At 43.2% G+C, this 12489-nt stretch overlaps 1 long non-coding RNA gene across 1 annotated transcript in view; it reads right to left on the bottom strand.

Annotated features, from left to right (window-relative positions):
* LOC110403913 overlaps positions 729 to 12489 on the bottom strand; it is a 111973-nt gene continuing 100212 nt past the window's right edge. Inside the window, exon 4 of the long non-coding RNA XR_002441901.1 lies at positions 729 to 4269. This is a non-coding gene — a long non-coding RNA (uncharacterized LOC110403913). The remainder of the gene's footprint in view (positions 4270 to 12489) is intronic.

The following is a 12489-nucleotide window of genomic DNA, read 5'->3' as shown; positions in this document are numbered from 1 at the left end:
GGTGAGGACCCCTGTGGAACAGTTCTGGACAAACCCTATCCACAATAGAACAATTAACTCCATAAATGGTAAAGAGGCCCTCAAGGCTCCCATTATTTCTGCACTAGCCATTTCCAGACACTGCTGGCCACCGACCTGGTGTTCCCGTTTACCCTCCCTCAGGGGACCTCAAAGAGGAGATGATCGACAGGGTGAAAAAAACAAAAACAAAAACATGAAAATGTGCTTTTCAAATGTTGTATATCATTGGTGGTATCTGTTACAGATCTGGAGTTTTCATTCCCTTTTTGTAAACTCTAGATGTTGTGGCTCTTGTCCCACACAGCTGGGGCAAGGGCAGGGAATGAAGCCTCCTCAGGACTAAAATCATAGGAAATATTGTGATTGCAAGTAAACAGTAGATACTTCTGAAGAAAGAAGTGACAGTGAATAAAAATTCTGGGTTCTTGTCAGCAAGAACGTCTTCAGAAAACCCACGTTCACACTTTTCTCCTTGTTTTCTCTACAGCAAACATCTTTTGTGTTTTTCTATTTCATTTCCTCTTCCATCTCTCCTTCTGTTACCTATCCCGGCCGTTCCTTTTCTCTCTTCCCTCTTGCCTCCACTTTTTGCTTGTAATTAATTGCCTCTGTAGTAGATTGTGAGACCTCTTTCAAACATTTGACCCTAGATGGGTAATATCACACATCAGTGGAACAATTAGTATGCTTCATCCTAAAAGTGAAATGTTGAAATGAAGGGGTTAAGACATAGATTGTTCTGCTTTTTAATAATGCATTCACAGCTTTATTTTTCAGTGAAATAGATTTCCACACACATGCTGGGGAAAGAAGAAAAGCTGCTCTCTGGAATGAGTTCTTGTTTGCAGCAATATTTGTTTCCCTTCTATTCGCTGCACTGACCATTAGCCCCCAAATTCAGCCCTTTTATCTGTGAAGTAGCTGTGCTTCTTATGGACTTTTTGATGCATGCTAATAATTCCCAACCCTCAGTCTCTGCAGTGGATTTTTGTAGAGCTCTAGGTTCATGTAACACCCCATAAGGAATGGGTTTCCTCTCAGCCCAGCTTCCCACCAGCATTTCCAGTGCTGGACCTCCCAGACCCCTACACCTGGTTCAGCCCCGAGCCAGTGACAGGGAAATCACAACTGCGGCTTTGGGCATGGCAGAGTAGCACCAATAGGCTCAGCTCCTCGAGTTCTGGTTTTGACAGGAACACCTCTTGCAACGAAAAAAATAAAAGCAGGGAAGGTGCGGAATCATCCAAAATGTTGCAGACAGCAGTTCGGACCTTGCTGAAACGAGGTGCTCCTTTCTCTGTGTCGTTTTCATTCTTTCCTACAGATTGCCTTAACCTTGGCCACAGACAGAAGAAATTCCTCTCCATTGCTGCAGTTTCTCTTCTGTCAGAGAAGCAGCATAAAGCGGTGAGCGCTCTGTGTTAGAGCAGTGACAACAAAGGGAGAAGACATTTATAGCAGTTCTGGTTGAATACATGGGGCTGCCTACCACAAGCTTTGCTCTACCCAGAAAATACCCTTGCAGGCTGGCACTTTGGGAAAAGAAAGGAAAACATCAAAGAAAGGGCTCAGATACCCACAGAAATGATGGAATATACAATTCCCAGCATAACTTCAGGGAAGACGCACATTTCCAGAGTGGCTATTGTCAAAAAGGGGCTGGTACTGCAATAAATAATAACAACAATGTATATCTTATTTTGAGAAAGACGTCGTTTTCTTTGCAATGAAAACAACCACAAGCACCAGGATCCACTTTATTTTCCTCCATTTTGAATAACGAAGGTTGGAAAAGACCTCTAGGCTCACCCAGTCCAACCCCCATCCAACCCACCATGCCCACTGACCATGTTCCTCAGTGCCACATCCCCACAGTTCTTGAACACCTCCTCCACTTTTGTTTTCTCTTTTTCTTTCTGTTGAGAAAGCAAAGTGCACACATGCAAGGAACCCTGGGGAAAAGGGAAAAAGAAAATATAGATCGAGGAAACTTTTAAAATTACAGCTGAGATAGTCATTTTTCCCAAGATTGATTTTGATTTTCACTGGGCTTTTCAATGAAATACCAAAATATATAGGGAAAGAAAGTTAATAATATTTGGACTATAATAGAATATTGACCTATTTCACCTCTGAGAGAGGAATAAATCTAGCACACGGTTCATCCTGCTACAGTCAGTTCCTTTCCTGATTGTACTTTCTATGGGGTGGGAATCAGTGGCCACCATTATTATCATCCTCCTCCACGCTATTACTATACTTAGACATGTTAATCATAGTTACATCACATTCCAGAGAGAGCTGTGAACTGCACTTTATGTCTCACTAAATATCCTGGAGGTGTAAATTAGACAAAGCCGTGAATCAGATCTCTTTTGTCTGTGTATTTCCATGCTCTTTTCAGGCTTTTTTGTGTTCGTTTAATGTTTAGAGGAAAAATCAACAGTGAAAGTGAGAAATGTTTTCCAACCAAAAATAATTTTTGAAATGAAATATCTTATGGGAATACCTTCTGCATTCATCCTAAAGAATATTGGAGCTGCCGCAGGACTCTGGATCTGAGGTGTGCAGGGTGAGCTGTGAGATACAAGCATTCAATCGAGATAAACTGATTCTTTTATCAACAAACACCTCTGTTAATTGTTTTCTGTGATATAAAGGTAATGGATGTATTAGCAAACTCCAGGTGGAACAAAGGAGGAGATAAGCTCCTCCTGTTGATAACAGTTTAATTCATCCACTCACAGAACACAGAGTCAACATGTAATTTAAATACCCAGGACCAAAGACAATTTAGGAAAGTATGTGAACGAGGGAAAAAAATAAAATTCTGGGGTGAAAATGGAAGCAGACTGTTGGCAGGGAGTCACGTCAGGCTTCTGCTTGTGAAGAGCTGGAATCAGAAATTATTCTTCTTAACCACCATATTAAATTAGGAGCTTCTTCTGTGCCATGGGTGGGTGTCTGACACTACCAGGCACTGGTATAAACATCCAGAAATGAAGATATTTGCCTTTTACTTGGGCAAAATAGCTCTTGCTGCCCAAGGAGTGATGTTTAATGGAGTCATGGTTAAGATGTATGAGTTTCTGCAGCTGAAAGACATCATGGATTGACCAGGGCTTGGATGATACCCTACATACACAGCCTTGCAAATCTCAGTACATATGCCAGTCAAAAGAGCTTCAAAGTTGCACCAAAAATTGTTCATACGCTTGGCCTGGACATCTTATGGGCAGCTCTTGTGAGGCACCTAGCCACTGTGTCCTGAGGCAGAGAAGATACAGGGCTGCCAGCATCTGAAAGGAACCAGTTAGGGATGCTTATGGAGAAACCAGTGCCATTTCTTAGTTGTGCCCTCCTCTCCCATAACATGATGAAATCTCTTTCCCAGATTTACCTGGCATTATTTTTCCTTTGCTGAAACTTAGAATTCAAACATGAGGAAGATCACACTGCGTCTTGTCCAGAATGTTTAACCCAGCATCATCAAATTACAGGTTTTCTTGTACACGGGTTTTTGTAATAATTGAATGACCATAACCTCAGTCAGTTTTGATTTCGTATCAGCAAAAAGACACGGCAGGCCTTCATGATTCAGGCTCCCTTTTTCTTCTCCTCTACTTTTTCAAAGTCCTTTCTGACAAAACCAAGGACTCTCGGGCAATATTTCCTATTTATTTCACTGTCTGCAGCTAATTTGAAGAGACGCACTGAGAATGACAGAAGTTAAGCTGCCTGAAAAATAGGTTTCCAGCCCCTGAGGCAAAAGTGAAAACTTTTTGTTGTTTTAACTATGTTTTTCTTCTCAAAGCAGCCTGAGAAAACTCTACTGCTGAGCTAAGGGTTAATTTGGACACAGCTGCATCCCCTCATTTGGCTCTTTAACCAAGCTCAAAGTGAAAACTTCATGTCTCAGAAGCAACAAAACAACCAGGATAAGAAGTGATTATCGATCACAGTTGGACATCACAACTCAAACAAGAGGAAATCTTTTGTAAAATGCTTTTGTTTTCCAGGACTGATGTAGCTTGTAAGTTGTTTTATTCCTTCAATGCTGTTCAGTTCACGTGCAATGAGCTCTGATCCCTCTTATGTACTTCCCAGAGAGTTCACTCCCAAGTTCACTCTTCATCCCATTGTGATTTTGCATCTTTGTCTACAGATCCGTTTTGCTTCTGCAGAGGAGTCAAAGAGTAGCGCTCCACCCCAGAGATAGTTGCATTTCAGCAAGGAGTTCTTCTGTACCTAAGAAAATCAGCAGAACAAGAAATGAGCAAAGGCAAAATATCTTTCAACGCTCAGTTCAGCATCAAAATTGAACTAAAACACCGTAATTTGGAAAACAGATATAGATAAAGAACACCCATTCCTTCTCATTAAAGTAACACTAAGTCACACTGTGCCCTCTCATCTGTGTGACACTGCAGGCAAGTGGTGGTCTGACCCCTGAAAGTCTCAGAATTTTCACCTTGTGTGCTATGGTGTTTTCAGCTGTCAATGTATAAGTGTGTGCAGCTTATATAAAGGACGTGATTTACACAAGCAGTGCTAACAGTCCTGCATGCAGCTGAGAACTTCTTTACAACCAGTGTGCTGGAACATGTTTGTACAAACTACGTACCAAAAAATTTCCACGAATATAAATGTGAAAAAAACAAAGCTCATTTTCAGGATACAGAGAAAAGTTGGAAAGGTGTCAAATCACGAAATATTCACAGTGATTGGTTCACTCAGTTCTGTTCCCAACCACCAACAAATGTGTAGCAAGATTCCAGCAACCGCTCCGCTTGTTTTCTTTTGGCTGTTTAGTTTGGATTTCATTTTAATTAAGGACATCCAGAAAGGTTCAGAGGTTTATTGGCCTTCAGAATATAATTAGAGATCAGATCTAACAGTGTTATTCATTTGTGGAGATAAGGGAATAGCAGTATTAAAAAACCACAGCCATTTAGACAATGCACCAATTAACTAACACATTGATGTTATATACATTACATCTGCACACGCATACATGTGTACATATGAACATGGGAACACTTGAATGCTTGATATTCAAATGAACGTTTCACATTTTGCTTTGTAAAGCTCTGTTTCCGTGCTTTAGAGCTGAGCAAAGAAGTAGGTGGCCTCTCCCCATGCCCACTGCCTGCAGTCCCTGGAGGAGCTCAGTATCTCTGAAATCTCAGCCAGTAATGACCACACCACATGGCTCATTTCAATTGTCAGCAACTGGCAAGTGCCTGGATGGCACCACTGCAATTATCATAGAATGACAGAATCATTAAGGTTGGAAAAAAACACTAGGATCATCTAGTCCAACTGTCAGCCCATCCCCACCATGCCCACTAACCATGTCCCTCGGTGCCACATCTACCCTTTTCTTGAACGCTCCACCAGTGATGATAGCAGCTTGATTTGGTTCCAGACAAGAGGAATTTTTTCACACAGAGGGTGGTGACGCACTGGAACAGGTTGCCCAGGGAGGTTGTGGATGCCCCGTCCCTGGAGGCATTCAAGGCCAGACTGGACGTGGCTCTGGGCAGCCTGGTCTAGTGGTTGGCGACTCTGCACTTGGCAGGGGGGTTGAGACTCGATGATCTTTGAGGTCCTTTTCAACCCACGCCGTTCTATGATTCTATGATTCTATGATAAGATTTTCAATCTTTCTCCATTCGTGGGGCTCTGTAACGGCCTGATAGAGGAGGTGTAGTAATGTCAGCCTACCGAGAACAGGCTTGTTTTCCTTAGTTACCTTTTATGTTCCTTGTTTGAGTTGCTCCTGGATTCTCAGCCATCAGCAATGTGAAAATCACTGCTGCAGAAGCTCAGGTTAAGCTCTGTAAATCTTCCCCTGGAGAACAGGCACTGTGTCTCACTGCTGAATCAGCAACCGCCAGCTCAACATGTTGATTTGAGCTGACAGGAGATCCTGCATTATTTCCATCAGTAAATGCTAGAGACAAGCCCATCCGGCCTTCACACAATGTGCTCCGGTTCTTATTTATTTCAGCCCCAACATGGTTCTGTTCTCAATTTGTTCTTATTGTGGCTGCAGTCTTCTTTCACTGTAAGTGAAGGAAACAAATGTTCAGTAGGAAAAGACCTGTTCTGCTATTAGATGCTCCCTGAAGTGGGACAGCTTCTTCTCAGAAAGAGTGGTGAGACATTGGGACAGGCTGCCCATGGAGGTGGTGGAGTCACCGTCCCTGTAGCTGTTCAAGAACCATGAGGATGTGGCACTGAAGGATGTCATTAGTGGGCATGGTGGAGAGGCAGCTGACGGTCAGACTAGATGTTCTTAGAGGTCTTTTCCAACCTTAATGATTCTGCGGTTCTGTGATTCCCTCCAAATGCCCGAGTGAGTGCTCCTGTCACTAAGTATCTGACAGCAGCATCACAGAGGGAAGGCTGAAGGCACCGAGCTCCAAGTATCCACACCGCTTCAGCAAGAGCTGTGCTGAAGGCACACGGCTGGAGTTGGTGGAATGAAATCTGGGGCCTCAGAACAAGTTCAAAAGCTTAACCTCTTCTTAAAACAGCATGTGTAGTAGTCTTGACATCTGGGTAAACGCCTTTCAAGCCAAAGCAGCACAGCAAATTTGAACGCTTCACCTCTCTGATAGGAAATCGATGCCTCATTTTAGCATTCAGCTTCCAAACTAGATTTCTCCTTTCCCCACATCGCATCCCCATCCCGCCATCAGCTGCCTTCTGTTTTCCCAGAACAGCTCAAGAAGAGGCTGGAGCAGAGGGGAGCTGGGATAGAAACGGTCATCAGTGTTTTTGTCACAGCGAGCAGATGTCGGCCAATGACAGATGGGTGGCAGCCCTCACACCCCGGGCTCCTGCCCACCCTGCTTACACTTTGCCATCCTGCCTTCAAAATCTTCACTACACCGTTGGTGCCAAGTGAAAAGAAAGCAAGGAATCTAAGGTGAAACGTCTGCAAGGCTCGTGATAGTAACATCTGCGCCAAAGAAATCTGGCGTGTCTGAACGCCTTGACCTGACAAGGATTGTTCTCCCCTTTGTCTCTCACTCTCTGTCTTTCTTTTCTTCCCTGTTTCCCACCGCATCCTGAGGTTTGAGTCACCATGGGTTGTGTTTTTATCAACAGTGAAACACACAGACACCTTTCACAGCTGCCGAGCTGGTTGCTTGCTTGGAATTTGGCTTTATAAAGGCCGGTTGTTTGCTTTTAGAGAGTTCACACACGTCTATATGCAGCCTCAGACCTGCACACAAAGAATTCTCCATTTGCTTATTCTGCAGCAAAACAGCACGACCCTACAGAGCTCAAGCTGTCAGCAGAGAGGAGCACTGCTGTGCTGTCACCCCAGAGCAATGAGGCGGTGCTGCACAGGCCAGCAGGTAGCCCAGTGGTTAATTAGGACCCTGTAAAACAAAAAAATAAATTAAACAAAAAGCAATCAATGGACAATGAGCTTTTCCAGGATGTCATATGCATAGCAGAGTAAGAACAGCATCAAGATTAATGTTACTGATTTGGGATCCTTACAAGGAAAATTCTTTGTAGAGCTGCAGAGTGCTTTGCAGCTTCTCATTTCAATGACACTTCTCATCCTTTTGCATTCCTTACTGACAGGGGAACGCTATGCCCGTGCCGGACCAACGGGATTCAGTGGGCGAGCCTCCATCCGATGACATCCCAACACAGCAGCCCCTTCCCATGTGCTAGTGCCTCCCCAGACTGCCCTGTTCAATGGCATCAGCAACACGGCTCCCTTTCCTCCTGGCTATCCCCTCTGCTCGCCCCCAAGCCCAGCTCGTGGTTTCTCATTTTCACGCTGCCTCTGCAGTTCCCAGTTCCTGCTCGCGCTGAAAATGATGAACTACAGTAAGGAAGGCGTCTCTGATGGTATTTCCTGCCTGTCAAACAACAGGAAGCATCAGAAACGTTGTGAGAAATCCATTTCACATGACATTGCTGAGTTAACAGTCTAGGCCCAGATGACTGCGATGGGTTTGTACTGGGGAGTTGGGATGTTTACCTGCCTTCTGATCCTGTTGAGGCCTGGTTACCTCTTGCAGGTTCCACGTAAGTTTTTGTGCTGCCTACGATGCTTTCTCCAGCCAAAGGAGTTTCACAGGGAGAGTTATTTATGCTTCCTGATCAGCTCCAGTTATTTGTAGTGCTTCCAGTTGCTCTCACTGCATAAAGACGTTCCCTAATGGCTCCTTGCTGTTTGCCTGACCTGGGGGGTGTCAGCTCACGCTCATTCCAACTCAGGGATCTCTTTGCCAATGCATTTGACGTGAGCAGCCTTTCATTCAAAACTCTTCCAAGCAAACAAAATGAAATCTTTTTTCCTTCGATGCGTTTCAGTCATTGAAATCAAGGAAAGTATATTGTGTGATTTAGATCACCTATCATTCAAAATGAATAGGAAACAGTTGAATCATCGTCTGAACTTGTTAACAAATATTGGAAGAAAACACTTGAAAGAAACTGAGTTCACTTCCCAAACGTTCACGAGTCAGAGAAGGGGCCGTATTCCTGCTTGGAAATGGACCTGGTTCCTCTTGAACTTAGCACCTACCCTTAACAACAACCACACGCTTAAATCCATGTAAGATGAGTGAGACCAAAAAGTGCTGAGCTGGGACACTATCCCGGAACGTTTTCAGCTGTTTTCAACATTGGAATTTTTCCCCAGCATCCCGCAGACACTGCCGGAAATCCCTGAGGCAGCGGAGGGCATTTGGGTATTCATTTCTGCATGTCAAAATTTCCCCCCAGGCTTTGCAGAACTCGAACCAGCTCTGCTTTGTGTCCATCTGCATGACAGTCTTAGCTACTGGTTTCTCTGGGAGATGGGATAGTTCCAAAAATCAAAGCTTCCATTTTGTTGTAGCGGTAAATGAAAGTACAAGAGAGGCAAACTACCAATTTCCTTCACGAAATGAAAGTAACTACTGAGCAATAAGAAAAAAATCAGAGATTAAAACTCTGTGATTCGGCAGAGCTTCTCAGGACGTACCTGAAAGTGCTTCTTCCCTTTATTTTCCTCAGCTGTTCACGGGTCGACAAGACTTTCCTTACTGCGATGTGCTGGCAGCAAACAACATTTCATGAGACAGCCATAGCCTGCAACATCTTGTCTGCTGCTCTTATTAACAGTTTTTCCCCTCATCTATGTCTGCTTCATCTGAAACAGACAGCCTACATGTCAGATGTTCATTATATTGATGATGTCCCAATGACAACCAATTTATTTTCCTGCCTGCACCTCCAAGAATTGTATTACTAATGATGTCTATCTGCTCTAGAAACGCTTTGTAAAAACTGATGGTCTGCCATGGGGATACTTAATTATATCTTCTTAAAGGAATACAATTAAGTTTGTAGGAAAAAGATTGCTCTGGGGTTAAAAATGTATCTCCAAATTAGTTTTCCTGGTGGGTAGGATATTTAATTTTCATTTCAGTAACCAAACTGGAGAATTGATCTGGCAGATCTGGTAAGATGAATGCTCTCAAAAGCAGACGACACCCATCTGAGCCAACATTCAGCCCTTACCCAGCATAAATGCCACACACACACGGCAGTGCACCTAGCTATGAGGGTCCTGCAAATACCATGTGCTGATGGGGACGGGCCTTTCAGACAGTTACATATGGCAGTGTGGAAACCACAGTTTAATTGCATTTCCACCAAGGAAATCCCACGTGGGATGACTACAAAGATACTTACAGAGAACATCAGGCAAAGTGCTCACATTGGGTAAGGCTTGCTTGTCACACGAGCCACAAGAACATGGTATTCCCAGTTGGCACAAACCTCCTGGTCATCCTTTAGCAAGTCTGCAGGGCTTGGGGCACTACTGATACTTGGATCCTCACCCCAGAGATGGGCAGCGTGAGGACACATCGTACAGGCAGCAGCTGGCTCCTTCACTCAAGCCAGCAGAAGGTGTCCCAGCTCTCCTGAAGCCTACACAGGAAGCTGGGATCTTTCATCTGTGATTTCCAAACTGTCCCGACTGGTAAAAGTTGGATTTTCTGCAGCAGCTTCCTTTGACTCCTTACAATCATTTATCCTTTCAGCTCAGTCTGCTCCGATGTTTTCCACATCACCTCTGACATTTTTAGTTTCCACATTAGCTGTAACATATTTATTATTTTTAGCTGAGCGATTCCTTTCTGAAAGCAAATCACTTTTTCACAGTATTTTGGAAAGGAACCCAAGAAGATGCCTGAAAGGAATGTCATGAAAATACATGTAGCAATACTCATTTAACATGCAGATCTCTTCAAATGCTGGAAACCACCTGCTCCCCACAGCATGCAGTTTTCAAGTCCAAAACAGAAAATAAACACATAAAAGTAGCATACACACGCACTCACAAACACAAACCCTTATCTGAGTCTATTTTAGAACATCAGAAACCGCTGATGTGAAAAAGGATGTAAAGAAGAAACTCCTTTGTGTACTTCTACTTTAAAAATAGTCTATCATGGTTATTTCCAGAATATGTCAGCGGATAATTTAAAACAAATGTTTTGGATGAAAGCAAAGGTTTTCAAATTACTTGTGGCAAATAATACTTATAATAATATTGATTTTATTTGTGGTCTTTCTCTCCTGTTTTCTGCTATGACATTCATTACTGGAACATATTTACTAAACAGTTTGGAGAAGTGTTTGCCAAGCTGTTGTCTTTCTGTTAATCGTACAGTGTGATATTTTTGTTAGTTGATGTAATAATAATGATTATATTGGTTGGCTCAACCACACAATGATAATTCGGTTTCTTGACTGGAGAGACTGAAGAGCCGCAAATTAAAAAACTACAAATAGTAAAATTGGTTTCATTCCTAGGTGCAACACTTGGTTGAAAACAAAAGTAAGGGGAGCTACAAGGGACCCGTTTTTTAAAGTACTATACCTGCTCCATCTGACTGAACAGCCAAAATCATAGAATCATGGAATCATTAAGGTTGGAAAAGACCTTTAAGATCATCGAGTCCAACCCTCCACCTACCACCAATATTGCCCACTGAGTACGTCCCTCATTACCACATCTACATGTTCCTTGAACACCTTCAGGAACGGTGACTCCACCACCTCCCTGGGCAGCCCATTCCAGTACCCAATGCTGCTTTTTTCAGATAATTTTTTCCTAATTTCCAACCTGAACTTCCCCTGGCACAATCTGAGGCCATTCCCTCTCATCCTATCAAAAGAGTAACTGTTCTGGAAAAAAGCTAGAGGAAACATTTGAGTTGTGCTGTGTGTGGGAGAGCTGGGAACATCCTTTGCCTCATTGGTTCCCATGGCTGGAAACCCTCCACTCCCCAACTGACGCTGCTTCAGCCACTCTTCCCCCAAGGCTTCTGATCGAGCTGGTCATCCCTGGTCCAATAGATCTTATCCACTGAGAAAAAAAAAAACCATGGATTTTCCATGCATGTACAAAAGATTAGAAACCAATCTTCCAGATACAAAAAACTCCTGTTCTTTAGCAAAGCTTGGATCAGGACTGAGATCCCAACTCCACGGCTCAGGACTGTTGCCAATTCTGTCATGTCTTTCCATCCCTCTTCTGGACAAGATCGATAGCAGCCGTGCCAGTAGAAATGAGAGTTAGAAGCTGTTTTTAGAACTCTGGTAATTTGTGTGAAAGCAAAAGGAACAAAAATATTCAAACTGAAGCCTAGCTCCATGAAATTTCCATCTCCATTCTGCAGAGCTGGGGTTTGGACCAGGTTCAGCTTGAAGGTGCTTAGCACACACATCTTACCATCTAATGCTGCCACAAGACCAAGAGCTGGTCCCGCTCCCTTTCAGCACAGATTAAGTTTGTCTCTAATATCAATGGATGAACTCAGGATTTTACCATAGTTAAAGAATTTGCTCCTTTTGGTAAGTTTTGAACGCTTTAGTCCAATTTCTTTCCTACAGTGTACTGGCCCTAGCACTAAACCTCTTGAAATCCAATGGATGGGCCAGCTTTGATGAGCTTTGCCTTCAGGCTATTCAGAGAAAAGCATCAACCCTTCATATTACAAGAGGAATGAACACGTATGGGTAGGTATGCTTGTAGAGAAATGTTTAGAATTGTTCTTGTTCTCTTATTCATTTAAGGCATTAACTGCAGGATTCAGTCGCTCTTTGTAAGCAAACTATGAGACTTTCATATGCATGAGCCATAAATATTGCATTTAGTCAGGTCCCTGCCACATTATTAAAAGGCATTCTGTTTACAGCCAGCAGATCTGATAGAAAACATTGCCCGCTCTGTCAGCAACACACAAAAACTAGGTGGCACCCATGAAATAAATGCTGTTTGATGTAAATTGCTTCAGAGCGAGACTTGGAAAATGTTTATTCAAGGCCTTACAACAATCTGTTTGGATACACTGCAGCTAGGGAATGTGTCACCTATAATGCTGCTGAGCAGAGGTTCCAGTTAAATCATTTTAATGGTAATACAAGCCATGC

This window comes from Numida meleagris, chromosome 9 (assembly GCF_002078875.1).
Source record: "Numida meleagris isolate 19003 breed g44 Domestic line chromosome 9, NumMel1.0, whole genome shotgun sequence".
NCBI classification, from domain to species: Eukaryota; Metazoa; Chordata; class Aves; order Galliformes; family Numididae; genus Numida; species Numida meleagris.
This window is presented reverse-complemented; position numbering and strand designations above follow the sequence as displayed.